This window comes from Ziziphus jujuba, chromosome 7 (assembly GCF_031755915.1).
Source record: "Ziziphus jujuba cultivar Dongzao chromosome 7, ASM3175591v1".
NCBI classification, from domain to species: domain Eukaryota; kingdom Viridiplantae; phylum Streptophyta; class Magnoliopsida; order Rosales; family Rhamnaceae; genus Ziziphus; species Ziziphus jujuba.
Window position 1 is genome coordinate 24,213,605 of NC_083385.1, and position 19,866 is coordinate 24,233,470.

The 19,866-nt window shown below is 35.0% G+C and overlaps 1 non-coding gene across 1 annotated transcript; it reads left to right on the plus strand.

Annotated features, from left to right (window-relative positions):
* Positions 1–9,517: 9,517 nt before the first annotated feature.
* Positions 9,518–9,624, plus strand: LOC112492436 (small nucleolar RNA R71). The gene has a single exon (XR_003056820.1). It is a non-coding gene; the product is annotated as a small nucleolar RNA R71 (small nucleolar RNA).
* Positions 9,625–19,866: the final 10,242 nt, after the last annotated feature.

Consider the following 19,866-nt stretch of genomic DNA (forward strand, 5'->3'; position numbering starts at 1 on the left):
GGATGAGAGAGAGGCCGAATGGTTAAGCTCCATGTCACCATCCTTGTCACCAAGGTGCTTTTCATGTCATCAACCTTAATTTGGCTAATACACTTTAATTAACAAATTTTGGTTTAATTAACATATTTTGGTGTCTTTGTGCACCAACTTAACAAGCCTAGATTACACAAAATGGATTTAACAAAGTACAAAACAAAAATACAAAACAAAGCTTGAAAGTTAACCTCGGCCAAGGCACCTCGCTTGGTCTCGGGTTTGTCTTGTTCGTGGCTAACAATGCCACGATTTTCTAACACTTCTTCTTGGCAATGTTAGGCATGATATGTAGAAAACTCCTAAGCATTTGAAGTCTTTCTTTTGGCAATGGTTTTGTGAGACTGTCGACCAGTTGGTCTTAAGTGGAACAATGCACCAAATTGGTTTCTTTGTTTCTTTCAGGCTCTCGAATTCTATGGTACTTCATAGGGACATGCTTGGTTCTTCTATGTTGTACTGGATTTTTGGTGATGGCAATGGCTGAAGTGTTGTCACAATAAATGATGGTTGCATTTGTTTTCTTGCAACCTAAGTCATCAAGCAATTTCCTTAACCAAATTGCTTAATTTGATGTTGTTTACTTGCAACCTAAGTCATCAAGCAATTTCCTTAACAAAATTGCTTGGTTTGATGCTGCTGCCGCCGAGATGTGTTCAGATTCTACTGTTGATTGTGTCGTGGTTCCTTGCTTGTGTGAACTCCATGAAAATGGACCTGAATCAAACATAAACAAGTATCCAGAGGTACTCTTCATGTCTTCCAAGTTACCTGGCCAATCACTATCACAATAGCCAACACATGTTGCCGAGCTTGTTTAGGATTCCAAAGTTGGTCATGCCTTTTACATATCTTAGGACTCTTTTTGTAGCTTGGTAATGGTTTTGTGATGGTGCACTCATGAATCTTGATAACACACTTACAGTATACATAATGTTAGGTCTTGAAGTACACAAATAAAGCAAGCTTCCAGTTAAACTTCTATAAACCGAAGCATTCACTTTTTCACTTCCATCATTTAATTCAAACTTGGCATTTTGCATCATTGGTGTTTCAACAACTTTGGCATTTTCTAGTTGAAACTTATCAAGCAAATTAAAAGAATATCTTTCTGGTGATAGAAATATCATTAGGCCAAGGTCGGACATTTCAAACGTTTCTTTTAATTTGTCTTTGAACTTTTAAAGCAAATCTGTTAGGTCTAAAATATTGATGATTTTATGCCATATTTATAGCTTGATATTTGTTAGTTTGTGTTAATTTGTTATGGAAAGATACTTAATTATGTATTTTTCTTAATCTAGGTAAAAGAGGAAGAATTTTAAGAAAACAACCATAAAAATGGATTCCTTGGGTCGAATTATGGTGGGAAGCAAGATTTGAGCTCGAACGGACTAAGCATTAAAAAGATTCCAAAAAGATACCTTGAAGATTCCATAAAGATTCTATCGGGAATTTTATGATGGAAGTGGATGTCATATGAATCATCAAGATTTGAGGATTTCAAATGTCTCGTTATTTTTGGATTTCGAGGTGTGAGCAAAGAGTTATCATCATTTAAAGTTTAGAATTTATAAAAAATAATATTCTAGTTAAATCTCCACCATTGATCAAAAAAGGGAATCAAGGCAATTTGAGGGCCAAGATAAAAACAAGTGGCAATAATTGGTTAATTTATCATTAATGAGGCACATGTCATGTCACATGCTTCATTAAGGGTAAATTAGACTAACTATTTTTTTTAGGAGGAATTAGATAAAAGGAAAGTAGTAGAGAGCAAGTAATATACAGTTTCCTTTTTACACATGAAATTCGTCCAACCCTTTTCATGGCCTAAAAGAGGTATCTTCCAAGACTCCCACATTTAAAATAAAGAGAGAAAAAGATTCCCAAGGCCCTATATATATAGCCCCCACCACATTGAAGGAAGATATACAAGTTTAGAGAGTTATTTAAGAGCTTTTAGGAGGCTTAAATAGAAACAAACCAAATTTTGGGAGTTTCTAAGATTCTCTTAAGGGTTCTAGGGTTTTAAAGTTTTAGAGTTTTAGAAGATCAGTTGGAGAGCTTGGAGGAGGCAGAGAGACATGGGCTTGCTTGGAGAAGAAGGCTACGACTTTGAGAGCTCTTGGAGGAGAATTTCTTCAACAGTTTTTATTCTCTTTTCCTTTCTCTTTAATTGTGAATCTTATTATTTTTAATAATTATGGATGTAATATGTTTTTAATATTTTAATATATGTTGAGTTTTATTTAATTAGTAATATGTTTTGTTAATAAATCATTGGTATACTTAATGCTTTCATAGGCCGGAAGGAATGAATGATTTTAATAATATTTGAGCTTGGAAAAGGATAATATTATGGATCTCCAATGATTTACATGAATGCATAATTGATTAGAAAATAGTTATGTCTCATGCCATATTATTTGCTTAATCTATGCTTGATGAATTTGCATGATTTAATTTATAGGCCGGAAGGAATAAATTAGGTTATGTGAATATTATCAATTGTGAGTGGAAACTACTTTTAATTAATTTTGTGATTAAGTATGGTTAACAAAATTACTAGTTAATTAAATTCACATATTTAAGTAATTAAATTGGAATAGTTAGTGGTGAAATCAAATGCCCTAGTATTCATAATTATTCTCTCTCTTACTTAAAATTGATCTAATTTTAATTGATTGCTTTTGTTTAATTTAGTTTATTTAATTTTCAATTGCCATCTTAAATTTTAGTTCAAATATTACCAAAACCTAATTATCTTTGGTATTTAATTCTTAATCCCTTGGGTACGACAACCCTATTTTTTCCACTTTATTACTTGAAAACGATTCGTGCACTTGCGAGTTGATTTTACACATCAAGTTTTTGGCGCCGTTGCCGGGGATTGTATACATCAACCCTATTAAAGTACTTGGATACTTTAATGAGGTGCCTCAAAGATTGTATAACATATGACTTTTCAAATGGTTTCAAAGTAATTATGTAACTCAATACCTTATATTCTATCCAACATATATGATACTTCCAATGTGTGTGTGTGGAAATCAATTTATACACTTAATTATCATATGCTTGAATAAATTTACAAGAATTAGAAATTGATAATAAAGTGTGAACTACCATATGCTTGACTTAATTATCACTCTCCATTAATGTAGGTTAATGCACCACCTTAAATCATTAGGACTTCATGGTTTCTATTGTTAAGGCTAATGGATAAGGCTAAAGAAAGAAAAGGATAAGATATAATAAATCAAAGAAAGAAAGCTAAAATTAAATATCAATGAATAAATTACTTGTAAAATTTGTTTCTTTATTAGAACTTCTTCAATTTCAATATCCATTTTCTCCTTTTTATTGTGCATGTATTCTTCAAATCACACATATTCTTTCTTTATTTCTCTTTTTTTTTTTTTTTTTCTTTTCTTTTCCACTACCCCCAAACTTATTTTTCTTCTTATTCCACATTCAAACCTCCAATTTACACAAAAATGCATACTAGAGCCAAATTCACCAAATACTTAACCTCCAAACTTTATATTTTTTTTTCTTTTTTTCATTTTTTTTTTCTTTTTCAACACTCAAACAAGCTCACAAGCATATATTCATATCAATTCAATTAAAGCTCTCTTTGTAGTATGTTCAAGGTAGAAAAAAGAAATTTAAGGCTCTAAAAGGGTAAGTAAATGTGCTTTAATGAAGAAAAGGCTCTAATACATCTTTATGCATCCTAAAGGCTCAAATAAGGTACTAGTGGAAGATAATGTATTAGGTTGGCTTGAAAGGCTCAAACTTAAACAAAGATGGCCTAAATCATGTTCTTAGTAATGCATTCACCTAGGATTTCGCCTCAAGCAATAATCAAGCAAGTTCTAGAGTTCAATTAATAATAAAGTACTCTAATTCATGCAAACCTTCTTCAAAACACAATCTAAATTATGCATTATTGATTATGTGCTCAAACTTTATTGAAAGTAACAATATGTGAATATAAATTCAAGCATTTAAGCATACACAAAAACAAATCCACCATCTAAAAACCAATTTATTTTCAATCATAGTCTTATCATTGGCTCATTAAAGTACTTAAGAAAACACCAAAAAAACAATTTTTTTTTTTAATAATGAAGGAAAATAAAAACTAAAACCAACATTTTTGAAAACTTATAAAAACACTTAAATGGACAAGATTTAAAAGATGCAAAGCATGCTTTTCACCCCCAAACTTAAAATGAACAATGTCCTCATTGTGAAAAACATAAAATAAAGCAAAAGTAAATAAAAGGTAAAGAATACTCCCCTTTAAAGACATGGAATGTTCCTCGTAATGTGAAAAAATTTGATGTACTCCAATGCATATTCAAGGTGGTTATACTCCAAAAACCTAACTTTAGACTTGAAATTCTCAACATTTGTCTTTTGCTCTTTTACACCTAAACATCTTAAAACCTTGCAAAAACTCAAACAAAACACATCAAAACAACCTAAAAACAAGAAAACCACTAAAAACAACTAAAATAAATAGATAAATATAAGGTAAAGAAAGAAATTTGGGTTGCCTCCCAAGAGCGCTTGTTTAAAGTCATTAGCTTGACTCCTCCCTTTAACTTAATTAAGATCATCCAAGTAGAGGCTAGTCTCAAGCACTCCACCTTCATAATATGGCTTCAACCGCTGCCCATTCACCGTAAAACTTTCATGTCCCGGTTTGGTGATTTCAATTGCTCCACTTGGAAAAATTTGTACAATATCATATGGTCCACTCCATCTTGATCTTAATTTACCTGGAAACAATTTAAGTCTAGAGTTGTAAAGAAGTACCTTTTGTCCAATATGAAAGTTCCTCTTTTTAATCATCTTGTCGTGCCATCTCTTTGTCTTTTCTTTGTAAATCTTTGCATTCTCGAAAGCATCCATCCTAAATTCTTCAAGTTCATCCAATTGCAATAGCCTATTCTTGCCCACAGCCTCTTGATCAAAATTGAGAAACTTGGTTGCCCAATATGCTTTATGCTCCAATTCCACGGGAAGATGACATTCCTTACCAAAAACCAGTTTATACGGAGAAGTACCAATGGGGGTCTTGTAGGCGGTCCGGCATGCCCAAAGTGCATCATCTGGCTTTAAGCTCCAATCCTTTCTTGAAGCATTGACCGTCTTCATATTGTTTGTTGCAAAAATGAGTGCCACCATCACTAATGATTGCTCGGGGTGTACCAAATCTAGTAAAAATGTATTTTTTAAAAAATTTCACTACAACTCGTGCATCATTAGTAGGTAGTGCACTAGCTTCAACCCATTTAGAAACATAATCCACAGCAACTAAAATATATTTATTACCACAAGAAGAAGGAAAAGGACCCATGAAATCAATACCCCAAACATCAAATAATTCTACCTCAAGGATATTCTTCAAAGGCATCTCATTCTTCCTTGATATGTTCCCGGTTCTTTGGCACCTATCACACCCTTGCACATAAATATTAGTATCTTTAAACATAGATGGCCAATAAAATCCAGAATTTAAAATTTTTGCTATGGTTTTTCTAGTCCCAAAATGCCCCCCATACTCACTAGAATGACAACTTTTAATAATGGACATTGTTTCTTCTCTAGCAACACACCTCCTAATTATACCATCGGCACACTTCTTAAAAAGATAGGGGTCATCCCAAAAGTAATACCTACTTTCCTTAAGAAACTTATGCTTTTCATATGGTTTTTCCAAACTAGGCGGCATAACATTAGTAACCAAATAATTAACAATGTCAGCATACCAAGGTACATCAAACGTACCATCAACCTTAAACACTTTCTCATCTGGAAAACACTCTTCTATATCTCTTTCTTCTTTTTCCTCACTCAATTCCAACCTAGACAAGTGATCAACTACTAGGTTTTCTACTCCTTTTTTATCCAAAATTTCTAAGTCAAACTCTTGAAGTAACAAAACCCATCTAATTAACCTAGGTTTAGACTCTTTCTTACTCATGAGGTACTTAATTGCACTATGATTGGTATAGACAATGGTCTTCGAACCTAACAAATATGCTCTAAACTTATCAAAAGCAAAGACAATGGCAAGCATCTCTTTCTTAGTAGTAGCATAATTAAGTTGAGCATCATTCAAAGTTATAGAAGCATAATAAATAACATGCAGTTTTTTATCTTTCCTTTGTCCCAAAACAGCTCCTATAGCATCATCACTAGCATCACACATAATTTCAAAAGGTAGATTCCAATTAGGAGTACACATAATGGGAGCACATATTAATTTTTCTTTCAAAAGATTAAAAAAAGCATGCATGCATTCATCATCAAAAACAAAGGGAACATCTTTATTCAACAAGTTACAAAGAGGTTTAGTTATCTTGGAAAAATCAGATAAATCTCCTATAAAAGCCCGCATGCCCAAGAAAACTCCTAATACCTTTTATTGAAGTCGGTGGAGGCAATTTCTCTATAACTTCTATTTTAGCTTTATCTACCTCAATTCCCCTTTTAGAAACCTTATGACCTAAAACTATGCCCTCTTGAACCATAAAGTGACATTTTTCCCAATTAAGCACAAGATTCGTTTCTTTACACCTTAGAAGAACCCTAGATAAATTTTGCAAGCAAGAGGTAAAAGAATCACCAAATACACTAAAATCATCCATAAAGATTTCAATGATATCTTCTACCATATCCGAAAAGATGGACATCATACACCTTTGAAAGGTTGCAGGTGCATTGCATAAACCAAAAGGCATCCTTCTATAGGCAAAAGTTCCATAAGGACAAGTAAAAGTAGTCTTTTCTTGATCATCAGGGGCAATAGCTATTTGATTGTAACCGCTATAACCATCTAGAAAACAATAATATTCTTTACCGGCTAACCTTTCTAACCTTTGATCAATGAATGGCAAAGGAAAATGGTCTTTTCTAGTGGCCTTATTAAGCTTCCTATAATCAATACACACTCTCCACCCAGTAACTAACCTAGTAGGAATAAGCTCACTCTTATCATTCTCTTGCACAGTCATCCCACCTTTCTTAGGAATTACTTGAATAGGACTTACCCAATTACTATCCGAAATAGGATAGATAATCCCGGCATCTAAAAGCTTTAAAATCTCACTATGAACCACTTTCTTAAGATTAGGATTAAGCCTCCTTTGATGTTCTACAGTCGGTTTATGGTCTTCCTCCATAAGTATTTTGTGCATACAAATAGAGGGTCTAATACCCTTAATATCAGCTATAGTCCAACCTAGTGCAGTTTTATGTTCTCTTAAAACTTCTAAAAGTTTGGCTTCTTGGTCCTCACTAAGGGCGGATGAAATTATTACCGGAAGGGTATTATTAAATCCTAAAAAAGCATATTTTAAATGACTAGGTAGTGGCCTCAAATCAATTATAGGTGGGTGCTCCACACTCGGTATCTTTCTAGGTCCACTCTCACCTAAATCCTCAAACTTTCCAACATAATCTACCTCACAGTGGGTGGCTATATCTATGATGTTACACTCTTGTTTTTCTTCTTTTGTACATGGTCCAAATAACTCACTCAATCCCAAGGGATCTAAATTACTTTCCTTTGCCATATCATTTACCAATTCATCACATGCATCTACAAGAAAGCAGCAAGAAATTTCATCAAGATTAGGAAATTTAACAACATTAGGGATTTGAAAACTTACCTCCTCATTGAGTACTCTAAGGGTTACTTGCCTTTGTTGTACATCAATTAGGGCACGTCCGGTTGTAAGAAATGGTCTTCCAAGAATGATTGGAATGTTGTCATCTTCCTCCATATATCACAAAGTCTGCAGGGAATATGAACTTGTTTACTTTTACAAGTACATCCTCCAATATTCCCCTTGGCCTTTTTATGCTTCGATCTGCCATTTGAAGAGTCACTGTGGTAGGCTTCACATCTCCCACTCCAAGCTTCCTGTAAATGCTATATGGCATCAAATTAATGCTAGCACCTAAATCACAAAGAGCCATAAAATTATAATGTCCAATGTTACATAGGATATCAAAGCTTCCTGGATCTTTTAACTTGGGTGGAATCCTATGGTGTAACCTAGCACTACTCTCCTCACTCAAAGCTACTAACTCATAATTCTCCCACCTCCTCTTGTTTGACAATATCTCCTTCAAAAACTTAACATAGGAAGGCATTTGTTCTAAGGCATCTATGAAAGGGATATTTACATGCAATTGCTTAAATACATCAAGAAACTTTTTAAATTGATTATCTAACTTTGCATTCCTAAACCTAGATGGGAAAGGTGGAGGTGGATTTTTCTTGTAGGCTTGATTCTTCTCCTCATTTTCGTTGTGCTTGTCAATAGGTTTGGTTAGGTAAGGTGCTAGTTCAACTTTCTTTGATCCAGTTGGTGAGCTCTCGGCCTCTCTTACATGTGGTGGTATGTACTTTGTTGGTGGAGACTTCATGGCATCACTTAAACCTTCATCTTTTCTCCTATAAGCCTCCTTATGCTCCACATTTGATTTTGAGTTGTCATGTGTGACCAAGTGTGATGTTGAGTCTATAGGGCTCTCTTCATCTTCATCATCAAGAATTACCATCCCTTTGTCACTTTCTTTAGGCCCGACTACTTGCTTTCCACTTCTTAATGTAATGGCTTGAACCTGCTCCTTTGGGTTCTTCTCCGTTTGGCTTGGCAAAGTTCCTTGACTTCTTTGGAATTGAGTTGCTAATTGACCTATTTGGTTCTCCAAGCTTTTGATTGCAGCCATTTGGTTGTTGAACATTTGACTATGGTTTGTCAATTGTTGCTCAGTTCTCTGCATGAAAGAATTAGTATTATTAGATAACTCTTGCAAGGATTGTTCAAGTGAAGAAAATTGAGTTTGAGCTTGAGAAGAATTTTGATTTTGATGTGCAAGTTGCGGCTTTTGGTAGAATGGAGATTGGAATTGTTGTCTTTGAAACCCTCCACTTTGTCCTTGATTAGACCCTTGCTGGTTGTTGTTAGACCATGAAAAATTTGGGTGGTTCCTCCATCCTGGATTATATGTGTTAGAATATGGATTGTTTTGTTGCTTTTGGAAGTTCCCTACAAAATTAACATCATCATAAGCAAAGGGATTTCCAACTTGGCAATCCACACTCTTATGATCATGAGCACCACATAAATCACAAAACAAAAAATTATTAGTAGATTGGATAGAATTCACCCCTATTTGACCAAATTGAGTGTTCAAGGTCTTCATGAATTGGGTTGCAAGTTGAGCTCCTAAGTTGTTAATATCAACGTCTTCCACGGCCTTTACTTGACTTCTTCCATTTAGTCTCCTCTCACTTGGATATTGGTAGTTATTATGGGCCATCTCTTCAATTAATTCAAATGCTTCTGATTGCCTCTTCTTCATTAAAGAACCTCCTGCAGCTGCATCTACCAATTGTTTGTTACCATAATCTAGACCATTATAGAAAATCTGTACCTGTATCCATGTTGGAAAACCATGGTGTGGGCATCTTCTTAATAGTTCCTTGAAGCGCTCCCATGCATCATACAAAGTCTCTTGGTCCCATTGACAAAAATTGTTTATATCACTTTTCAATTTTGCGGTCTTTGATGGAGGAAAGAATTTATCTAGAAATTTTGCCTCCATAGCATCCCATGTAGTGATAGTACCTGCAGGTAAAGAATTTAACCACACTTTTGCCTTGTCTCTAAGAGACCAAGGAAAAAGTCTTAATCGAAAAGCATCATCAGAAACACCATTTTGTTTAGACATATCACACAATTGAAGAAAACTAGAAATATGAATGTTTGGATCTTCATGAGGCAAACCACAAAATTGAACATTATTAAGCAAAGAAGTAGTAGATGCTTCAATTCTAAAATTGTTTGATTCAATGGGTGGTCTCCTTATGCAAGACAAATCACCAACTTTCTTGTGAGCAGCATACTCGCATATGGGCAAATCATCTTCTCTTTGGTTGGCCATTGCACCTTCTTGAGTTCCTTGGTCTATACGTACCCAAGTACCCCTTATGGCTTGTTTTCTAGGTGCTGGTTTATTTTCTAAGTCAACTCCCTCCTTGAACTCTTGATCACCACTATGACTCATACACAACACCTAATTCCTAAAAGGAGAGCAAGTAAAATAAATTAGAAAGAAAATTAGAAAATTGAACAAGAAAAAGAAAAGAAAAAAAAATTATTAGAATTCTAATGTTGCTAACTAATCTAACAATTAAAATCAATTAGCAATAAAGAAAAACAAACTAACACTTAACTAAAAGATAAATGAAAATAACTCTAGGAAATAATGAACCAAACGAATTGAATGCAAAAAAAATTAAACCCTTTTGTGTAGGTATGCTTTTAAAGTAAACAATTATGCCAAACAAAAATTTCAACTAAAGTAAGCTAAACCTAATCTTATTCAACCAAACAAATAAAAAATAATACTAAAATCCCTAAGTATGCTAGACTTGTAACCTAAGCACCAATAAATTAAAAACACAATTTTTGGTTTCAAGTACCACAAAATAAGTATTAAAAATTCAAAGCAAGTCGGCCAAACAAGCAAAGAATTAAAACCCTAGCATGCAACACTAAAGCCAAAATTAAGAAACAAATATAAAAATTTAAAATAAGAAAACAATGATCAAAGTACTACTAAACCCAATCCGAATTAATATTAATGCCTTAATCCCCGGCAACGGCGCCAAAAACTTGATTAGGTTTAAAGAACAAAATCATCAACATAAAAAGAGATTACCATTTGGTCTTCATGTGAGTTGGCTTCGACATAGAGAGTAGGCTCATTATCACTTCTTGAAAAGCCTTCATGAGTGGAGTAAGTCATTCTTGCATACCAAGCTCTTGGAGCTTGTTTGAGCCCGTACAAAGCATTATGAAGCTTGTATACTTTCTCCTCCTCACCTTCTATGACAAAGGCATCAGGTTGCTCTAATAAACTTCTTCTTCTAATATACTATTTAGAAAAGCTGATTTCACATCCAAATGATATATTTTGCCACCGGTGTAAAAGTCTCCATGTAGTCTATTCCATATTGTTGAACGTATCCCTTTACAACTAGCCTTGCTTTGTGTTTGTTTAAGGTGCCATCAGGGTTTAGTTTGGATCTAAACACCCATTTAACACCTACAACATGTTCTTTCTTTGGTCTCGGCACCAAACTCCAAGTTTTGTGATGCGAATTCGCCCATGCCCACACAACTGACAACTCGCTAGGGTACTGATCCGATGCAGATGAAGACCGGACCGATCACTAGGGCTCAAACTAAGAGATTTAAGGACAACCTTGCTACTTTTATCTAGGGAGCAACTCATTCTCAAGAGCGCCTGTCTATACCCGAAGATACAAGGTCTGTTTTGAGCATACAAATGGTGGAAGCCGATACAGACCCAGATAGCGGTTTTGGTGCATTTATGGATTCCAGGCAGCTAAAAATGGGATCAAACCTTCTTGAATTCACTTGATATCATTAAGAAGTCATGGAAACTACTCAAGGCTGAAGCTAAGCTGGTCATTTAAGTGGTGTGCGCATGAGAGAGAAATTGGCCAGATTTTGTTGTATTTTTCTGATGACTTTATTGAATTTGCTGATGTTAGGCCTAAAATATTGATGATTTTATGTCATATTTATAGCTTAATATTTGTTAGTTTGTGTTAATTTGTTATGGAAAAATACTTAATTATGTATTTTTCTTAATCTAGGTGAAAGAGGAAGAATTTTAAGAAAACAACCATAAAAATGGATTCCTTGGGTCGAATTATGGTGTGGGAAGCAAGATTGAGCTCGAACGGATCAAGTATTGAAAAGATTTCTTAAAGATTCTATAACGATTCTGTTGGGAAGTTCATGGTGGAAGTGGATGTCATATGAATTCTCACAATCTGATGATCTCAAATGTCTCATTATTTTTCAATTTTGAGGTGCGAGCAAAGAGTTACCGCCATTGAAAGTTTGGAATTTATAAAAAGGAATATTCTAGTCAAATCTACACCATTGATCAAAAGAGGGAATCAAGGCAATTTGGGGGCCAAGATAAATACAGGTGGTAATAATTGGTTAATTTATCATTAATGAGTTACATGTCATGTCACATGCTTCATTAAGGGTAAATTAGACTAACTAGCTATTTTTTAGGAGGAATTAGATAAAAGGAAAGTAGTAGAGAGCAAGTAATATCAAGTTTCCTTTTTACACATGAAATTCGTCCAACCCTCTTCATGGCCTAAAAAAGGTATCTTCTAAGACTCCCACATTGAAAATAAAGAGAGAAAAAGGTTCCCAAGGTCCTATATATATAGCCCCCACCGCATTGAAGGGAGAGATGCAAGTTCAGAGAGTTATTTAAGAGCTTTTAGGAGGCTTAAAAAGAAACAAACCAAATTTTGGGAGTTTCTAAGGTTTTCTTAAGGGTTCTAGAGTTTTAAAGTTTTAGAGTTTTAGAAGATCAATTGCAGAGTTTGGAGGGGGCATAGAGGTATGGGCTTGCTTGGAGAAGAAGGATACAACTTGGAGAGCTTTTGGAGGAGGATTTCTTCAATAGTTTTTATTCTCTTCTCTTTCTCTTTAAGTACTCTTAACGGTTCTAGGGTTTTAAAGTCTTAGAGTTTTGGGAGATCATTTAGAGAGCTTGGAGAAGACAGTGACATGGACTTACTTGGAGAAGAAGGCCACGACTTAGAGAGCTTTTGAAGGATTTCTTCAATAGTTTTTATTCACTTCCCTTATCTTTTTAATTATGAACCTTATTGTTTTTAATGATAATGAATGTTGAATTTATTTTTACCATGAGTTAATTTTCATTGCTAGGGCTAGTATAGTCCTAACTATGAAGGTTTAATTACTTTAATATATGTTGAATTTTGTTCAATTAGTAATATGTTTTGTTATTGAATCATTGGTATGCTTAATGCTTTCATGGGCCGAAAGGAATGAATGATTTTAATAATATTTGAACTTGGAAAATGATAATATTATGGATCTACAATGACTTACATGAATGCATAATTGATTGAAAAATAGTTATGTGTCATGCCATATTATTTGCTTAATCTGTGGTTAATGAATTTGCATGATTTAATTTGTAGACTGGAAGGAATAAATTAGGTTATGTGAATATTATCAATTGTTAGTGGAAACTACTTTCGATTAACTTTGTGATTAAGTGTGGTTAACAAAAATTACTAGTTAATTGAATTCACATATTTAAGTAATTAAATTAGAATATTTAGTGGTGAAATCAAATACCTTAGTATACATAATTATTAAATTCACTCTCTTACTTGAAATTGTTTTAGTTTAATTTCTTGTTTCTATTTAATTTAGTTTATTTAATTTTTAATTGAGAATCAAATATTACCAAAACCTAATTATCTTTAGTACTTAATTCTTAATCCCTTATGTATGGCAACCTTAGTTTTCAACTTTATTACTTGAAATGGTTCATGCACTTGCGGGTTGATTTCATTCATCAAGTTTTTTGGGAAATTATGCTTTAGAGTGGTGGAACAATGAACAAAATACCCGAAGGAAAGTTAGTGATGAGTAAGCGGTTCGTACTAAACCATTATCACAGGATGTTGTATAAGATATTGCAATCTTTGTCTTAAGGAAGCAGGTCGTTAGAGGACTATTACAAGGAAAATGAGATACTTAGATGAGGTTGTGATACGAACCTAGAGCGACCTGCCTCTAAACCCGTAACAAAGATTGAATTAGACTGTCTAATTACAAGTTATCAATGGAAGACCTCGACTCGTTACCTATATTTAAGGTAAGAACCTTGGTATGGTGAAGACGCCACAATAGGGTGCGGAATAACCTATTGATAAGTCAAATTTGAACCCCACAAACAAAGCTTGAAAAAGTTCGATATAGTTTTTAGAGAACCAAGAGAATCACTCTCACTTTGAATCAAAATTGTAATCTCCCCAATAAAATATGACTAGCATGCATCGGTACAATATCACGCAATACAACATCCATATATTTATCTATACTAAATTTTACCTTGGCTTGTTTATTCACTTTTATTTTACCACTATCATTAAGCCATTGTAATCTATAAGGTTCTAGATGTTTTATAGTTATTAAGCCTAATTTATCAACTACAATGTTACTAATTACATTTGTACAACTTCCACTATCAATGATCATACTACACATCTGACTTTGAATTTGACATCGGGTGTGGAAGATCTTCTCTCTTTGGATTTGTTCCTCATCTTTATATACAGCAAGGACTCTCCTAGGAACCAAGTTTAATTCGGCATTGGTCACATTAAAAGTTTCAGCCTCATCCTCTAAGTACTCCTCCTCTTGCTCGGCTTCATCCTCACTTTCCTTACTTTCCGATTCTAGCTCTCCATTGCCTTTTAACACCATGATCCTTCTGTTCGAGTATTGGCTTGCGATGTGTCCTCGTCCCTAGCACTTTAAACAAATTATTTCTCTTGATCTTGAAGGTTTAGGATAAGATTTTACCTCATTTTTATGGACTTGGACAGATTCAGTCTTATGCTCCTTCTTTGGCCGATTGGAGCTTTCTTCCCCCACCTTTGGCTTTGGCTTGCTTTCATAGGTAGGATTGCTTCTCCAGCCACTTGGAATTGACATTCTGCTGTTGGAAACACCTCCAAATTGTGAGTTGACACCGTTCCTCCTGAATTGATGCTCAAGCTTAATAGCCACATGCAACATTTTCTCCAATTCCACATATTGTTGCAATTCTAGTTGATTGGGTATGTCACGATTCAAACCACCAAGGAATCTTGCCATGGTTGCTTCTTTATCCTCATTCATGTTTAATCTCATCATAAGCATCTCCATCTCCTTGTAATAATCCTCCACGGACATACTTCCTTGAGATAGGGATTGAAGCCTTTGATGCAGCAACCTACGATAATATGATGGTACGAACCATTTCCTCATGGCTCCCTTCATTTGGCGCCGTGTAGTGATCAAGTCATCACCAACTTTCCTTCGGGTGTTTTGCTCATTGGTCCACCATTGGAATGGGTAATGACCAAACTCCATTGCTGCCAACTTCACCTTCTTACCCTTTGAATAATTATGGTAGTCGAATATCATCTCTATCTTTTCTTCCTACTCCAAATATGCCTCGGGATCACTTTTTTCCATGAATGGTGGGATGTTGATCTTGATATTGCTAAGATTGTCATCTGTTTCTTCCCACTTATACCTTCCTCGGCCAGCTCTCTCTTGGACAGCAAAGGTTTCGTACATGCCTTCCTCAAAGTTTCCACCAAAATTCTCCTCCTCAAATTTCTCTCTCGATCTCTCACGACCTCCTCGTCCTCGACCTCGACCTTCCTAGAATTCTTGCCTATTTCTTGTGTTCGGCGTTCCTTGGGAAACTTCTAGCCTTCCCATCCTTTGATTCATGTGCTCAACTTGAGCACTCACCCGCTGTAATTATTCCAAAACAGCTTTTAATTCTGTTTGCTCACCGTTCCCGGTAGCTCGTGCTCCGGTTATGGGTCCTATAGACATTTGAAGTGGATCTGGGCTCCATCTTGATGGGCTCTTGGTCATGTCCTCATCATTCCCCTCCTCTTGACAAGGATTTGTCCTCAAATCATCACCTGCACAAAAAGGAGATAAATCAGCGATATTAAAAGTAGCACTTACATTATACCTACTTGGAAGATCCAACTTGTAGGCATTATCATTAAGTCTCTCCAATATTCATGACTTATGTGCCTTTAAATAGGCAAAATAAATTACAAAGCTTTCCTAAATTTGCTAAAAGTAAAGGTGGAATAATAATGGACAAAAATTAAGTTTACGAAACCTAATTTTGATAGGTTTAGGAAACCTAATGTGATTAGGTTTAGGAAACCTAATTTGGTTAGGTTTAGGAAACCTAATGTGGTTAGGTTTAGGAAACCTAATATGGTTACGTTTAGGAAACCTAATTTAGCTCCTAGTTTCCTAATTTGAATGGCCTTTAATTCTTTAACCAATTCAACTCTAATAAAATTAGGAAAGTAATTTAAAAACCTAATAAAAACTAAATTGGGAAAGTAAATAGGCAACATGCCAAAATCCAATCAAAACATATATAACAATTAATATTTTCCTAACTATAAAATTTGGCCAAGCTTAGTTGGATGCCATGTCACCATATGATGCCACATCACCATGTTGTAGAAGTCCACGCGTTAAACTCTCTTCACGTTGGCATCCACGATCCTAATCATATGGACCAATTTTAGTTCATCTTCACGAGTGAACTTGCTTCCTTGAGTTGAAAACACCTCTTGGAGATGGAGCAGATCCATGATAGGTTGGATAGGATGGAATCACCAATCTAAACACCGCAACCACAACCCCCACAAAGGTTTGTTCATGGACGTGGTAGAGGAAGAAATACTCCAAGAAGGGAAGAATGGGAACATGTGGGAGATAACTATGAGGAAGAAGATGAAGACATTGGTACGGGAACCAACCAACTCCGTGGGAGAGAGAGGTTAGACCGAGGCGGTGACTATGGAGGAATTAAGATGAAAATACCATCATTCCAAGGTAAAAGTGATCCAGAAGCATATCTCGAGTGGGAGAAGAGGATTGAGATGGTATTTGATTGTCAGAACTACTCCGAGGCAAAAAAGGTGAAATTTGCTGCTGTTGAATTCACGGACTATGCTATTGGATGGTGGGACAAAGAGACAATTTCTAGGAGGCGAGCAGGACAAAGACCTATAGATACATGGGAGGAGATGAAGGCTTTGATGAGGAAGCGTTTTGTACCTAACCATTTCTATAGGAGCATTTTTCAGAAATTACAAAGCTTGTCTCAAGGAAATAGAAGTGTGGAGGACTATTATAAGGAGATAGAAATCTTTATGATGAGGGCTAATGTTAAGGAGGATAGGGAGGCTACAATGGCACATTTTTGGACTAGTTTGAATAGGAAAATAGCAAATCAAGTGGACTTGCACCATTATGTGGAGATTACAATTTTAATTCAAAGTGAGAGTGATTCTCTCGGTTCTCTAAGAACTATATTGAACTTTTTCAAACTTTGTTTGTGGAGTTCAATTTCGACTTATCAATAGGTTATTCCGCACCCTATTGTGGCGTCTTCACTATACCAAGGTTCTTACCTCAAATATAGGTAATGGGTCGAGGTTTTCCATTGATAACTAGTAGTTAGACGGTCCTAATTCAATCTTTGTTATGGGTTTAGAGGCAGGTAGCTCCAGGTTCATATCAATTTGGTATCAGAGCTAGTTTCTAATTACAGGTTTGATCTATCTATTTCTTTTCTTTTGTTTCATTGTTTTTCTTGGTTTTTTTTTTTTTTTTTAGTCTGCAATCTTAGCATTAGGTTAAGGTTGCTTCTATCATCATACATATTCTACATCTTAAAAAAAAAAAAAAAAAAAAAAAAAAAAAAAAAAGAAAAAAAAACTGCACTTTTGTTTTTGTTGGAGGCCACGTGTTTGGTGGATTTTTAGTATGTAATTGTGATTTTTGGTGTTGGTCTTTGCTGTTGCAGTTGTTTTTTGTCGTGTGAGTGAAAAAAAAAATATTGTTCTTGTGGTTTGTGGCATTGAATTATTAAGATTTCAAAAGAAACCAGGTAGTGAAAAATTTTTTTAGGTCATTTGAGGAGCACCAAAAACAAGCCAAAATCAATACCGAAGATAAGGTTTATTCACTAATTCCATTTTGTAAATCTCATTCCAATTTGTTCCTCACATTCTAGTGTCTTTTGTTCTCGCTAAATTTCTTGTTGAGCTTTCATCGTGGCATTTTTTCTTGTTACTTTTTCATTCTATTTGTCTTGTAGCCTTATTTTTATAACTATTTGATAGGTCTATTCGGATTGTTACTTGCTAGTTTGTTTTAGTTTGAAAGTAGTTTACAAAGAACCAAATAGAATTACTAGAGTGGTAAAAGGCAAGAGAGGTGAGAATTATAGAGGGTAAAAGCCAAACTATAACTAGAGTATAAACACGAGTGACCTTGAATTTGAGTGAGACACGTGAGGGAGTGTTGTGAGGCCTTTCTTTTTTACTAACAAATTTTGCAGAAAAATCATGTCACAAGACAAAAGCAAAGAAAGCAAGGATGAAACTCTAGGTGTGGCTGATCCGAAGTTATACATTCAAGCCATGGTGGGAGAACCTCAAAGAGCACTACGGTTGGAGATGGGGCAAATCCATGATAGGTTGGATAGGACGGAAGCATCAATCCAAACACCGCTGCCACAACCTCCACAAAGGTTTGTTCATGGACATGGCAGAGGAAGAAATACTCCAAGAAGGGAAGAATGGGAACGTGTGGGAGATAACTATAAGGAAGAAGAGGAAGACATTGGTTCGGGAACCAACCAACTCCGTGGGAGAGAGAGGTTAGACCAAGGCAGTGACTATGGAGGAATGAAGATGAAAATACCATCATTCCAAGGTAAAAGTGATCCAGAAGCATATCTCGAGTGGGAGAAGAGGATTGAGATGGTATTTGATTGTCAGAACTACTCCGAGGCAAAAAAGGTGAAATTAGCTGCTGTTGAATTCACGGACTTTGCTTTTGGATGGTGGGACAAAGAGACAATTTCTAGGAGGCGAACAGGGCAAAGACCTATAGATACATGGGAGGAGATGAAGGCTTTGATGAGGAAGCGTTTTGTACCTAACCATTTCTATAGGAGCATTTTTAAGAAATTAAAAAGCTTGTCTCAAGGAAATAGAAGTGTGGAGGAATAATAAGGAAATGGAAATCCTTATGATGAGGGCTAATATTGAAGAGGATAGGCAGTCTACAATGGCATGTTTCTTGGCTGGTTTGAATAGGGAAATAGCAAATCAAGTGAACTTACACCATTATGTGGAGATTGAGGAGATTACAATTTTGATTCAAAGTGAGAGTGATTCTCTTGGTTCTCTAAGAACTATATCGAACTTTTTCGAACTTTGTTTGCGGAGTTCAAATTTGACTTATCAATAAGTTATTGTGGCGTCTTCACTATACCAAGGTTCTTACCTCAAATATAGGTAACGGGTCGAGGTCTTCCATTGATAACTAGTAATTAGACGGTCCTAATTCAAACTTTGTTACGGGTTTAGAGGCAGATCGCTCTAGGTTCGTATCAATTTGGTATCAGAGCTAGTTTCTAATTATAGAATTGATCTATCTATTTCTTTTCTTTTGTTTCATTGTTTTTCTTGGTTTTTTTTTTTTTTTTTTTTTTTTTTATATTCTGCAATCTTAGCATTAGGTTTAGGTTGCTTCTATCATGCTGACATCGAAACTAAACATGCTAAAGGAGAGTTTGAAAGATGATGAACTTGTGTCACAAAAGGTGTCAAAGGCTGGCCTGCGCTTGGTGGCTATTAGGCCTAAAATATTGATAATTTTATGCCATATTTATATCTTAATATTTACTAGTTTGTGTTAATTTGGTATGGAAAGATATTCAATTGTTCATTTTTCTTAATTTGGGTGAAAGAGGAAGAATTTTAAGAAAACTACCAAAAAAATGGATTCTTTGGGTCGAATTATCGTGGGAAGCAAGATTTAAGCTTGAACGGACTAAGCGTTAAGAAGATTAAAAAAAGATACCTTAAAGACTCCATAAAGATTCTATCGGGAATTTCATGATGGAAGTGGATGTCATATGAATCCTCACGATCTGACAATTTTAAATATCACATTATTTTTTAATTTCGAGATGCGAGCAAAGAGCTATCGTCATTTAAAGTTTGCAATTTATTAAAAAGGAATATTCTAGTTATATTTCCACCATTGATCAAAAGAGGGAATCAAGGCAATTTGAGGGTCAAGA